The 12,987-nt window shown below is 31.9% G+C and overlaps 1 protein-coding gene across 2 annotated transcripts in view; it reads right to left on the reverse strand.

Moving 5' to 3' along the window:
* LOC124538034 (multidrug resistance protein homolog 49) overlaps nt 1-11,718 on the reverse strand; it is a 36,005-nt gene extending 24,287 nt beyond the window's left edge. For both annotated transcript variants that reach the window (XM_047115035.1, XM_047115034.1), the window contains exon 1: nt 11,534-11,718. The gene's annotated coding sequence lies outside the window, so the exon portion shown is untranslated. The remainder of the gene's footprint in view (nt 1-11,533) is intronic.
* Between the last annotated feature and the right edge of the window lie 1,269 nt (nt 11,719-12,987).

Below are 12,987 nucleotides of genomic sequence, written 5' to 3' on the forward strand. Positions count from 1 at the left end.
AACATCGCTAACGTCTAATGGAAAGTAATTATTTACAATTAAAATTATATATTAAATCAATTTCTAGATAAGTATTGAGAAAAAAAGCGTGGAGTTGACTTCCAAGCAGGATATATTAATTGAAATAATTGTATTTAACATGACTTTGAATTTATAAATGTTAAAAAAGAGTAACTACTGAGTTTCTTTCCGGTTCTTCTCGGTAGAATCTACTTTCCGAACCGGTGGTAGCTTCACTTAATTGTGAAATAACGATTGAAAAGTGCTTGTAAGAGCCTACTTGAATAAAGTTTACTTTGATTTGATTTGATCATTAGTCTAATTTAAATCACGGTGACAATTTGCAATAAAACGAAACGAAAGGTATCGTGGGACGCCGCGTTGGAATGAAGTTGCTTTCGCTATACATTATATATTACATAAATGACAACATAATACAAATGAACAAAGTTTGGAAATAATTAAATAACGATGAGACAATTATCATTAAAGAACAGTGTAAATTATAACAATAACAAAAAACTAGTACGTCTCCAAGAAAACTTCGGGTTTTTGTCCAAAAACATCTCAGAATAACTTTTTTACGCCATCTAAAGTTAACTATTTGTTAAATAGTAACAAATTAGTAAGTAATAAGTGCAATCAATAATCCTATTTAATTTTCTACCACCCTTCAAACCGGAACACAATACTGAGTACTGTTATTTGGCGGTAGAATAACTGATGAGTGGGTGGTACCTATCCAGACGGGCTTGCACAACCTACCACCAAGTAAATAATAATAAGAATAAGATAATTAATTACTTACGATCAATAATATAGTAAGATACATCATAAGAACATGTTTTTAAAGGCACGTGATTTATTTTAAGCATATTAGATTGTGTTTTAACACTTGCATATGTTATATATGCCACAAATTAACTTATATGCTGATAATACGATTATATTCTTACAATTTCACTTTGATGTAAATTGTCAAATCTCAGTATGACGTGTATTTTTTCGTATACACTGATAGAAACTTCTTATTATTAATTGTCTTATTCCAAAATATGTTTTGTCCCATTTGCTATTGAAATATTTGGACAATGGAGTAGTTGTGCTTTATGAAAAGTATAAGATCGCCTTATTGCCTCCACTTGAGACAGTAGGCTGTTTCGTTTCTTGCCCAGAGGATCGGAATTGCGATTCAACGGGGAAATGCTGCTAGCATTCTTGCCACCATTCCACGCGGTCATGATTTATACATAAACTATTTTTATATAGTTTATTGACCGGTGATAATTCTTATGTAAATCAATATATATATTTTTTACATCTCTGTGTATATTTTATTATATTATTTAGAATTATTTACTTTACTACTAGATTTATTTACTAAATACGGTTATTATATTATACATCAAAATTATCTTAGTAAAATTACAAATAATTCGGGACGTATTCTCCTAATTAATTCATAAAATACAGGGTAATTTTTGTGATAGGTTAAACAAACAAAAAATTGCATTATTTAATGCTGCCTTTTCGTTTGAGACTTTCCGCGCGTTTAAAGAACGTGTGTTGAGACAGAGTATAAGCTATGTAAATTCCAAAGCTATCTAAATCCGTTGTGTAGTTTTTGCGTGAAAGAGTATCAAATATAATGCATCATATAAGTAAAATAAGTATTACGAATATTAAACGAAATTCAAACATTTGTTAAACTCTTAGAGATCTTAAAAAATTAATTGTTGCTGAACACATGATTTTATATTTAGATTGATAACATGAAGTTGAACAAAAATACGTTTGAAAGTTTTCACGGAAAACCCAATAGTACGAAAGCTACGCGAGGCAGAAAGTCTCAAGACCGTTGTTAAAAAATAACACTATAATATAAAAAAAAATAATGAGAATTTAGCTGTACAGCCTGTGCTAGTTCGAAAATTAAAAAAATATATATTTTAATTATCTGTGAATGGATTAATTCGTTAAAATGGGTTGCAAAGATCGATTGATAGAGTAGTGCTGCATTGCGGCGCGACGCCTCACGCCCGGCTGCTATCCAACGATTTTACCATTCTCAGCCGACTGGATAAAATAAAGAGTTGTGTATTTGTGTATATACACTAGTACAATTGTTTTATTTCTGTAAATTTCTATAACAATATTTCAAAATAGAAATTCTTAGTGTAATAGATATGTATTATAAACAAAACAAAATCAATATATTTTATTCAATAAAAAATTCACGAAAACTTTTGAGTCAAGTAGTTGATAATCGAACACATTTTTAAAAATAAACGCACTGTAAAAAAAATGTACCTTCTCTTTTTAATATTAAAATAAATATACTAAGGTAACTATGTAAACTAAATGAAATCAAATTAATATTTAATTATTAAGGTTGGAATCTATGGGATTGTCATTTATTTTTCTTAACAAATGTCTTGAAAAAAAAAACTAATTAATTGTACTATAAGGAACAGCAATGCTCTTAATATAACAACATATAAAAATATCTTACGTCTATTGCAATCTAATTTTAAGAATAGACCAATAGTATAATATAGACCAGTAGTTTAATAAACACTTTCGTTTCTATATTGTTAATATTTTTCAAAATAAAAATGTTGAGAACTAAAAAGTCAGCTCTATAAACAGTATGCTAGATTAAAAAGCTACCAAATTCCATCAAATTTAGTACAATAGATTAGTCGTGAAATCGTAACAGATAGAGTATTTTTCGTATTTGTAGCATTAATATAGATGTCGTAAAAATGTTAATGGGTAAAATAAAAGTAAGGTCATGCGTTCAGGCGTCAGGGAGCCTACATTTTAACCAAAGATATAGAGTTAATAATTTTTAGACACGGAATCTTTAAAAATAAAACTCTGTAGGAAATTATGATAGATTCCTCTGTTATGTGGTATTATTTTTGTGTATACCAACTGAACACTTTGTAGTTAGTAAGTTATAAGCTTAGATTAAAATGCTTAATGGCTTTATAGCAGGTCTATATGTTTCTATAGTCTGTGGCGCTGCTGTGTAATCTTAATTTAATATTATAAGAATAAATTATTATTATAACATTACACATACACTATAACATTATTCATAATAATATAATAAATACAAAAGTAAGTCAGTCTTTTCTCTTTCACCAAATCAATCCAATAAAACCAAATTAGATAATTTATTTGTGTTTATTTTCGTTTTGCATCCAGAGGAAAGACTTTTAAAAGAACTTTTAATTATATATTATCATCATCCTCCTGCTATTATCTTAATTTTATTTGGTATCGGTGCAGTATGTCTTCCATACTCTGACGTCATCTCAAAAGTAACGTTATTTTCAGCGTTCATACAAATCATCAATTATTTCTTGGTCGTTCTCTTCCTCTATATCTATCCACATCCAAGCAAGACCTTAATTACTTTTACTTTGAGTACATATAGATACAGTTCTTTTACAAATCTTACAAAAAAAAGCTACCACCGGTTCGGAATGTACGTAGATTCTAACGATAAAAACTAACAGGAAACACTTTAGCTTGCTAACATTCTATTTTCATATCATCATTTGAAATAAATTATCTTAGTTAAATATAATTATAAATATCTAAAATATCTTTCCTATATTAAAGTTAATCTGCCTTTTATTATTATATGCCTTATAAATTTAAAGAATCTACTTCTACTACTAGAATTTATAAAAAAAAAAATATTGTAGCCTAAGTTACTCCTTATTATGTCAGTTATCTGCCAGTGAAAGTCCCGTCTAAAATCGATCCATTCATTCCAGAGATAAGCCGGAACAATCAAACAGACAGACAAAAATTGTAAAAATTTTTTCATTGTTATTTTGGCATATGTACCGTGTATACATATATATGCATTGAGTAAAAAAGCACTTTTTAAACACTCCAAGTTTATTATATGTTATAAAATCACTCTAAAATATATCACTATAAAAAGTGATAAAAAACAATGAGCTTTAGAAATAGACAATTTTACAACTTTTCCGAGACCGATGTCACTTATATATGAAAATGAAACTCTCGTACTTATTGGGATAACTTACGACGCTCTCATTTTATATTTTCTTGGTTTATATATTTGTCAAATTATTGTTTGAAGGATTTGGACAACTTGCTCGATTACAGCTTACATTTTATCGAAATGTCTAGTAATTATGGTCCTTTCCATAACAATGTAACCGATTATGAGTCAGCCGAGAAAGCCGAGGTGACCACTACAAGAAATAAGGGATCCAAAGTGTCCAGCATCCTACATAATGCACATCGACTTAAGACTTTATTGATCTGAAGGAGTCTACTCATGTCCGAAGGCGTGACATCGTAGAGTCTGTGAAATATAAATACTGAACAACATCACATATGTCACTCTGATCCCAATGTAAGTAGCTAAGCACTTGTGTGTGAAATCAGAAGTAACAACGGTACCAGAAACACGCAGACCCAAGACAACATAGAAAATTAATTAACTTTTTTTATACATTGATTCACCCGGGAACAGAGTCGGATTTAAAGGTCTGGAGGCCCTGGGGCCACAAAGCAGTGGAGGCCCTAGATCAACAGGAGCGTGGAGATCCTAATAATTATATCATGGATTATTGGATTAGCTTAAGCTTTTATTGATTTGAATCAGTAAGTATTTCTTGACTGGTATCGATAACTTTTAAAATATTAAGTAGTAAGATTAGTTTGACTGTATCTCGGTATTTGTTAACTCACTGAAAACTTTTGTGGCCCCCACTTATGTGGAGACCCCAGGGCAGTTGCCCCGGTTGCCCTTCCCTAAATCCGGCCCTGCCCGGGAATCAAACCTGGAACCTCGGAGTCACGTACCATTAAACCCGGTGTACCCACTACTCGACCATGGAGGTTGTAAAATTATGTATTTCAGAAATAACGCTGCTACTTATTATATATATAGCTACTTTATAATATACATTACCTACACATAATATGTGATTGATACAGATAAAGTTAACTCAAGTACTGACTTCTAGCGACAATTGTCTAGTGTTTTGTTATGTATTTGCTTTTACCGGGTTCCGTTTTTATCAGTCAAGTACGCTTTGTTTATAAAGATTATGTAATAACTGGCAACATTATGAACATAATCGAATTCGTCGATTTAAAAATAGAACGAAAGTGAATCTATTTTCAGATAAGTTATGCAAAACTTAAGGCATCTTCCAAGCGTTCTCTGAAATGCTGAGCTGAAAAATCGTTTTAGTATAAAAAGGTAATATGTAATATCTAATAGGCTATTTGACAATGCGTAAAATAAATTGTCAATTATAGTAATCAGTACATATTATGAGTTTAAAAATGGTTGTTTATAAACGAAAGTTGAAAATAATACTTAATTTATTCAAAAATTCATATATTTTTATGGTATAGGTTGGCCGACGATCATATAGGCCACCTGATGGTAAGTGGTCATCATTACCCATAGACAATGACGCTGTAAGAAATATTAAATATTCCTTACCGATGTAAGCAATGTAACCAATGCGCCAACCTTGGGAATTAAGATGCTATGTCCCTTGTGCCTGTAGTTATACTGGCTCACTCACCCTTCAAACCGGAACACAACAATACTGCGTACTGTTGTTTAGCGGTAGATTATCTGATGAGTGGGTGGTACCTACCCAGGCGGGCTCACACAAAGCTCTCACCAAGAGCTTCATTTTTGCTATTCATAAATAAAATAGCATTTTTTTAAACGTTTGTCACGTGACACAAATTGCTCGCGATTGGCCGGGCTTATGATGAAGTCACTTGCTTGTTAACCTTGTTTGCCTACTGTATGTACCTCAAATTAAAATACAAGCAAGTGACGTCACCGACCCCATTACAGTGCCATATTATCCAAGTAGGGTTTCACGCGGTATTTAAATACGATTTTTTTAATATGATATTTTTCGGCAAATATGTACTACAAATAAAAAAAACAACTTGACCTCTACTAAATAATATAAAATAGATTTAAATCAAATCAAATCAAAACAAATCAATTTTATTCAAGTAAGCTTTACAATGAAGCGTTTTTGAATCGTCAATTATTAAATACTACCACCGTTTCGGAGAGCACCTTCTAGCGAGAAGAAACGACAAGAGACTCGCATAGTTGCTCTTTTCATTTAAACAAATTTACAATGCCGTTATTTACAGTAATTAGTGTCCTATTATGAAACCTATATATAATTTTAAAAACCAAATAGCCCATTGTACAATCGACTAGAGACATTGCTAGACGCAATGATATTGTAATCAACAGATATGTCATACCCATACTAAACAGTGTGCCGCGCCGGGGACCGTTTATTTTACATTTCGTTACAAGTAAAAAGGATAGCTTGATAAAAACAATAAGTAAAAGGGATAACTAGATGTTTTAATTACGCAAAACGTATTACTACATAATTGTGATGTATCATAACGTATTACTGGCATAATTATGATGAAAACGACTAAAGGCAAACGTCCTAATTAGGACGTTTTCTAGTCTTCAATTTTTGCGCGTTAATGACACATCTGTTTACTAGAACATCATTGGCTAGACGGTAGACGTTTTATTTTGGTTAACAAAATTGATTTAGATCAAGGGCCGGTTAAAACCGAATAGGACTCGTTATTGTTGGACATTGTGACAAGCCAAGTGCATCTGCCAGTGCGACCACGCTATTATTATAATCGAGTTACACGGAATTGAATCTTATGTTAGGTTATCAAATTATCGTGACGTGTTACAGTCAGGTGTGGGGTTGTGTAACGCGTTGACGTTCGTCGTTACGTAAGGCTCAGGGATGTGACGTCATTAGTTTTTCAGACCAACGGTTGTTGTTCGAACGAACTTGGTTTAAAGCATACGAAATATCGTTAAATAATATCAAACGTCACACAATGAAAATTGTTATCTATGATAGATATATTTAATAGCAAATAGCAATATACATATATACAAGATATTATTTTAATAGATATTATTTTATAAATAAAAATCAATGAAATCTTTTTATAGAATTTTTGGATGAATAGAGAAATTCTTTGATCAATATAAAAAAGAGTTTAAAAAAAAACGGAATGCATTTATGGCAAAATCAAGTTCAAGTCAAATCAAGTTGATCGGTGGCTGCGTGAATGAAGGACAGGCCGTTAATCGCATCACACATGGCATTTATAAAACCAGTGCCGTTTAATTCATATAGAGTAACACAGTTTTGCTTAAAGTTGCGTACATATATCAGATTTTTTGTCTCAATAATCAAAGACAAACAGATTATAAATTTCAACAATAACTATTTGGAAATTAAAAAAAAAAATCTCTCGAACAATTTTATTCTTTATAAGATTTTAAATAAACAACAATTTTATAAAGTTATTGATTTCGGAATATTAACCATGTTTTTTTTTTATTTTCGTTCGGCGGAGCTCGATATTTCGACAATGTTATTTTATTCTTATTTCAAATTTATATTGATTACTATTTCGTCATTAGCAATTAAAGAATAAAGAAACAATTGACAAACTGTAACTGTATATATGGACTTTGTAAATATGTAAGACATAATTAAAAAATAATTTGCAAAAGACGATATATAAATAGTCTTTTGTGCTTAAAAACGCTTTGTAGGCGGAACAGTCGCCTCGCCCGAATTAGTCGAGCGCTTGCTTGTATGGCGCTATAGAAGTTTCTACGTTTATAATCCCTGTTAAGTACGCCCGTGCATTTTTGTGGAAGTCGACATGGAAATAATATAAAGCTAAACTAAGAATAGATTTCTATTATTCAGAATTTTGATTAAACAAATATTATTTTCTCGAAAGAGTAAGATCTTAGTTGAATATGTTCAATATACGTATGTATGAATTGACCCAAGATGGCCCAGTGGTTAGAACGCGTGCGTTTTAACCAATAATTGCGGGTTCAAGCCTAGACGAGCACCGCTGTATTTTCATATACTTAATTTGTGTTTATAATTTATTTCGAGCTGAGCGGTACATCCAGAAATACTAGCAGAAAAACTTTACTAACGGGGAACTCAAAACTATGACATCTGCACTAATATGTTAAATGATATTGAGCTGAGATGGCCCAGTGATTAGAACGCGTGCATCTTAACCGATGATTACGGGTTCAAACCCAGGCAAGCAACACTATATATATATGTGCTGAATTTGTATTTGTAATTCATCTCGTGCTCGGCGGTGAAGGAAAACATCGTGAGGAAACTTGCATGTGTCTAATTTCTTCGAAATTCTGCCACATGTGCATTCCACCAACACGCACTGGAACAGCGTGGTGGAATATGTACCAAACCCTCTCCTTAATGGAAGAGGAGGCCTTATCCCAGCAGTAGGAAATTTACAGGCTGTTACTTTACTTTACTTTACTTTTATTATAAATGAAAGTAACTCTGAATGCCTGTTTTCATATCATTGAATATCTAAACTGTTTCATTAATTTGATACAATGTGTTCTGAAGCAAGCTTGAATATGAGTTATTTTTTATAGCCAACGCTTGGCGACGAATCCTTAAAATACAGACTATCACCGAAGGCACGGGCGATGAGTTGTAAATAAATTCCAAATATTTGGCGCTTTAAAATTTTTATACTGTAACCGGCAGTGCTCTAACATATTAACTATTCCTTACATCGTCAGTGCGCCACCAACCTTGGGAACTAAGATGTTATATCCCCTGTGCCTGTAGTTATACTGGCTCACAAACCCTTCAAACCGGAACACAACAATACTGTGTACTGTTATTTGGCGGTAGAATAACTGATGAGTGGGTGGTACCTACCCAGACGGGCTTGCACAAAGCCCAACCACCAAGTATTCTCTTAAAGAGAAGCTTAAGAACCTATACCATACCATTTCTGCAGCTGTGGTGATTGTTTAATTATGTTATTTTTTTAATTTATTAGCATTTGGTTTGATTTATGTAAATTACATCGATATATTTTTTGTTCTTACGAGATAAGAAAAGACAAATTAATCACAAAAAGGCGCAGTTAAAGTAATTATTTTCCTGTATTTTTTTCAAGTTCTTTATTCAGTCCACTTTGCCTTGTTAACTTGGAGAGCAATTTTTGGAACACTTTATACGATAATATATCGAATTTCATGTCACTTTCAATTATTGGTTGCTAAGTATATTAAACGAAGTTAAATAAAATAAAATAATATATCGTTCCAAATAAATATATTACTTGAGTAAATTTACCAAGTATTCTACCACCGAGTTACATTGTTCTGTTCCGATGTAAGATGTATTGTTTTTCCGGTTTAAAGGTGAGTAAATTATTATAATAAATAGAAATGTAAACACCAGCACAAAATATTATTGGTTGGTATCATTGGCGTATTTTTATCTTAGAAATGATGAAATTTTCATAAGGCACTTTTTCAAATCAAATCAAAATAAACTTCATTCAAGTAGGCTTTTACAAGCACTTTTGAATCGTCATTTTACAACCAAGTGAAGCTACCACCGGTTCGGAAAGTAGATTCTACTGAGAAGAACCGGCAAGAAACTCAGTAGTTACTCTTTTTAACATTTAAATTAACTAATTATTGAGGATAGACATCACCATGAAGATGCCTTAAAAAATGTAACAAACAAAGCAAAATTATAAAAAATCGTAATTATAAAATAACTGAAAGCAAAAAAGTCAGAAAATATATTTGATACAGACGATACGAGAACGAATGCAAAGTTATGCGTCGCCAGTGTCATATCATCGTGCAGTACTGCAGAGGTATTCTGTAAGAGCGTGGAATGTCATATAGCATGTGACTGCATTGCCTGTCATGATTATAAAAATTATAGGATACAAGAATTAAAATGGCATATACCATAAGTGGTCAGATATATGAAAATGTTTTTGGCAAACGAGCGTGGTTTCAACTCATGAATGAAAATGACTACCACCCATGGACATTTGAAACGTTGCTTTCAGGTGTGATGCGTGCATTGCCGCCATTTTACGTGTGAGATACGAAGTGACTCCAGAATCGCAAATCTAGTGACAAGTGTAGCATTCGTAACTTTCTTAGCGTTTACGTTCGTTTACGCAACCCTAATAGGCCGTCTGAGGATAACTCCTCATATCAGCAATGCGACACAAATCCTGGTAACGTAAGATGTGATGCCACATGTGCTTTTTGTTACACTTGCTCACTCATTCGAATAATTTGATAATATTGACAACAGTTGTTTTAATTTCGCCGTATTAAGAAGAAAATGAAAATGAAAAATATTGAGTTAAGATAACAACTGCCCCATAAATCCAAGAGCCCCGTACCTAATTGGCCTAGTTTCATCGCAGACAAGTAAATGCTACTTAGTTAAGCTCTAGGTGTGACAATAAATATACAGAACGAATAGTTAATCAAAATTAATTCAGACAAAAGATTTATCAGATCCTTCACACTCAGTAAATATGATTTCAATGATGGAATAATTCAATCGTAATCTTCGGCCGGCGCCGAGACGACGCCGGGCTGGCGTCGTTGTCCTTTTTCTATGCCAATCGTTGAGTATCGTCAACCCTTAAACTATATTAGGGAACATTTAGCACATCATTTGAAGGATTATTGGTAATCTTCTCTAATTATAATAAGCATAGCGACATTTTATGTATGTAGATTTTAATATACTATTTATTTAATATTGTGAATATTATGAGTAAAACTAGTAAGGTCACCTTATAGGTTTGGCAAAAATTGTATTCTCATTTTTCAAGGATACCCTTAGTACAGGGTAACCTACTTTGAGCTCCTGCCTCACACACTATTTATTATAAAGACGCATGAAAATAATGTAAAGTGAAATGTTTGTAAGAATAAATAAATTTATTAAAGCTAAGGTATCGTGTGGTTATTAGGAATATATATTTGTTCTTAAATGTTATTGCTATTTTACGAAGAATAATCGTGATGTTTGGAAGGCTATGTTAACACGTGTCCATCTTTTTTTCTAATCAACTTGATCAGCCCTACTAATTTTATATAAAAATAATTCAGATATGTTTTTGTGCGTAACTATCGTTGTCACCAAGTCGTTATTAATCATTGTCGTACGACCTTCTCATAGCGTTATTTGGCAAGTTATATTTTCCATTATCAAAAGCTACAAAGGTTTTTGACAAATGAGGTTTTATTAAAAGGCGATTGGTTTTCGTGAAAAAAAAAATAACTTGATTGTTTACATAACGTATGTTTAATAGAATGCTGTTTAAGTTTTGATTATTACTGCAGGTGTTATTGTTATGGTATTAAAACTGGAACTATTAAAAAATTATTGCATGCCATCAAAGGCCTAAACAAAGTCAAATTGTTATAGTACGCGAGAAAAATATTTTGATTCTTGGAACTTTGCCAAAATTTCGAATAGGCTGTACATTTAACTCTTAACCTACAGACTAAAAAAAGGAGAAATCGTTACCAAAGATACGTTGTTAAGTATTAAATTATTTATAAAAAAATAATAAAATATAAACTTACCTAGTATTCTGTAAAAGTTGTTATCCTGAAAATATCTATTACTTGTCAGCTCCCAAAGAAGATATGAATTTACTTCCTTCATAAGGACACTAATTATTTCTTAACTCGAGGCGGATGAAAATGATGGAAACGCGGGAAAAACGATGCAATATGGCGACGGGCACAGGACGTCAACCCTGCGCAAATGTTGGCAGCATACTGGGTGGTTTTGGCAAAAGAGCGACTTATCTAGTGGAATGATTGAAGTCACATCGAATATTATATCTATATCTGTATCAAGGAAATGAACGAAAAAATCTTGGTCGTCATTCCATTGATGATTGTTTATTGTCTAGCGAGGCACATAGTTATATTCGCAATCATAATTCTATTCAGGGGTGAACTATAGTAGCGTTAATCTATATCTAGTTTATTTATAAATGCAAAACAAAGTACCTATTAAAAACAGCTTTAAGAAAACAGGAAAATTAAGTAATGTACAATTATAACAGTTTGCAATATTTATATTTTCCAGTTTTGCTACAATCATTTATTATCTTCCCTTTTCTTAACTAAGAATTTCGGAGTAAAATTTTATTATTATATTTATTTTGTTAATAAAAACGTCAAACCAAAAAGTATTTATTACATTTATGTAATTATATGATTGAATATAACTAAATTAGCTAGAAGCTATACAGCCTTTAATGTTTATTTATATATGTTTAATGTAATTTATAGGCTTACAGTATTTTGATATAAAGAATGATTTTATAAAGAGTTCAATAAACAAATATTATTTTATACAGATTACTGTAACGAAATAAATACAGACTCAAAATCCTTGAAAGCAGGTTATATATATTTCGAAACGGTTATTATTAATATAGGTAATAATTCGAAATTTTTGTAGATTATTATTTATAATAAATCTTTAATAAGAAATTTGTTATGGCTTTGACCTCAAGTTTACACAACTGCAGACGACATGATTAATATCGGTACGCTGAGTACTGGGACTCAGACTTTTCAGACACACTTCAACCTATAATTGGCAGGAAGAATGTGTTCAAGTAACGCCTTGAAAATTGGAATCTCTAGTATTTTTACTTCATTTCCAAGTTTACACAATGTTTTATTTTAATACCAAGGGATTTATAGGATAAATATTTTGTACCTAACGCATTAAAAATAACACTGGAGACTTTAATATATTCAACAACAACAACAGCCTGTAAATTCCCACTGCTGGGCTAAAGGCCTCCTTTCCATTTGAGGAGAAGGTTTGGAACATCTTCCACCACGCTGTTCCAATGGGGGTTGGTGGAAAACACATGTGGAGAATTTCTATGAAATTTATCACATGCAGGTTTCCTCACGATGTTTTCCTTCACCGCTGAGCACGAGATGAATTATAAAGACAAATTAAGCTCATAAATCAGCGGTGCTTGCCTGGGTTTGAACTCGCAATCATC

Source organism: Vanessa cardui, chromosome 19 (genome assembly GCF_905220365.1).
Source record: "Vanessa cardui chromosome 19, ilVanCard2.1, whole genome shotgun sequence".
NCBI lineage: Eukaryota > Metazoa > Arthropoda > Insecta > Lepidoptera > Nymphalidae > Vanessa > Vanessa cardui.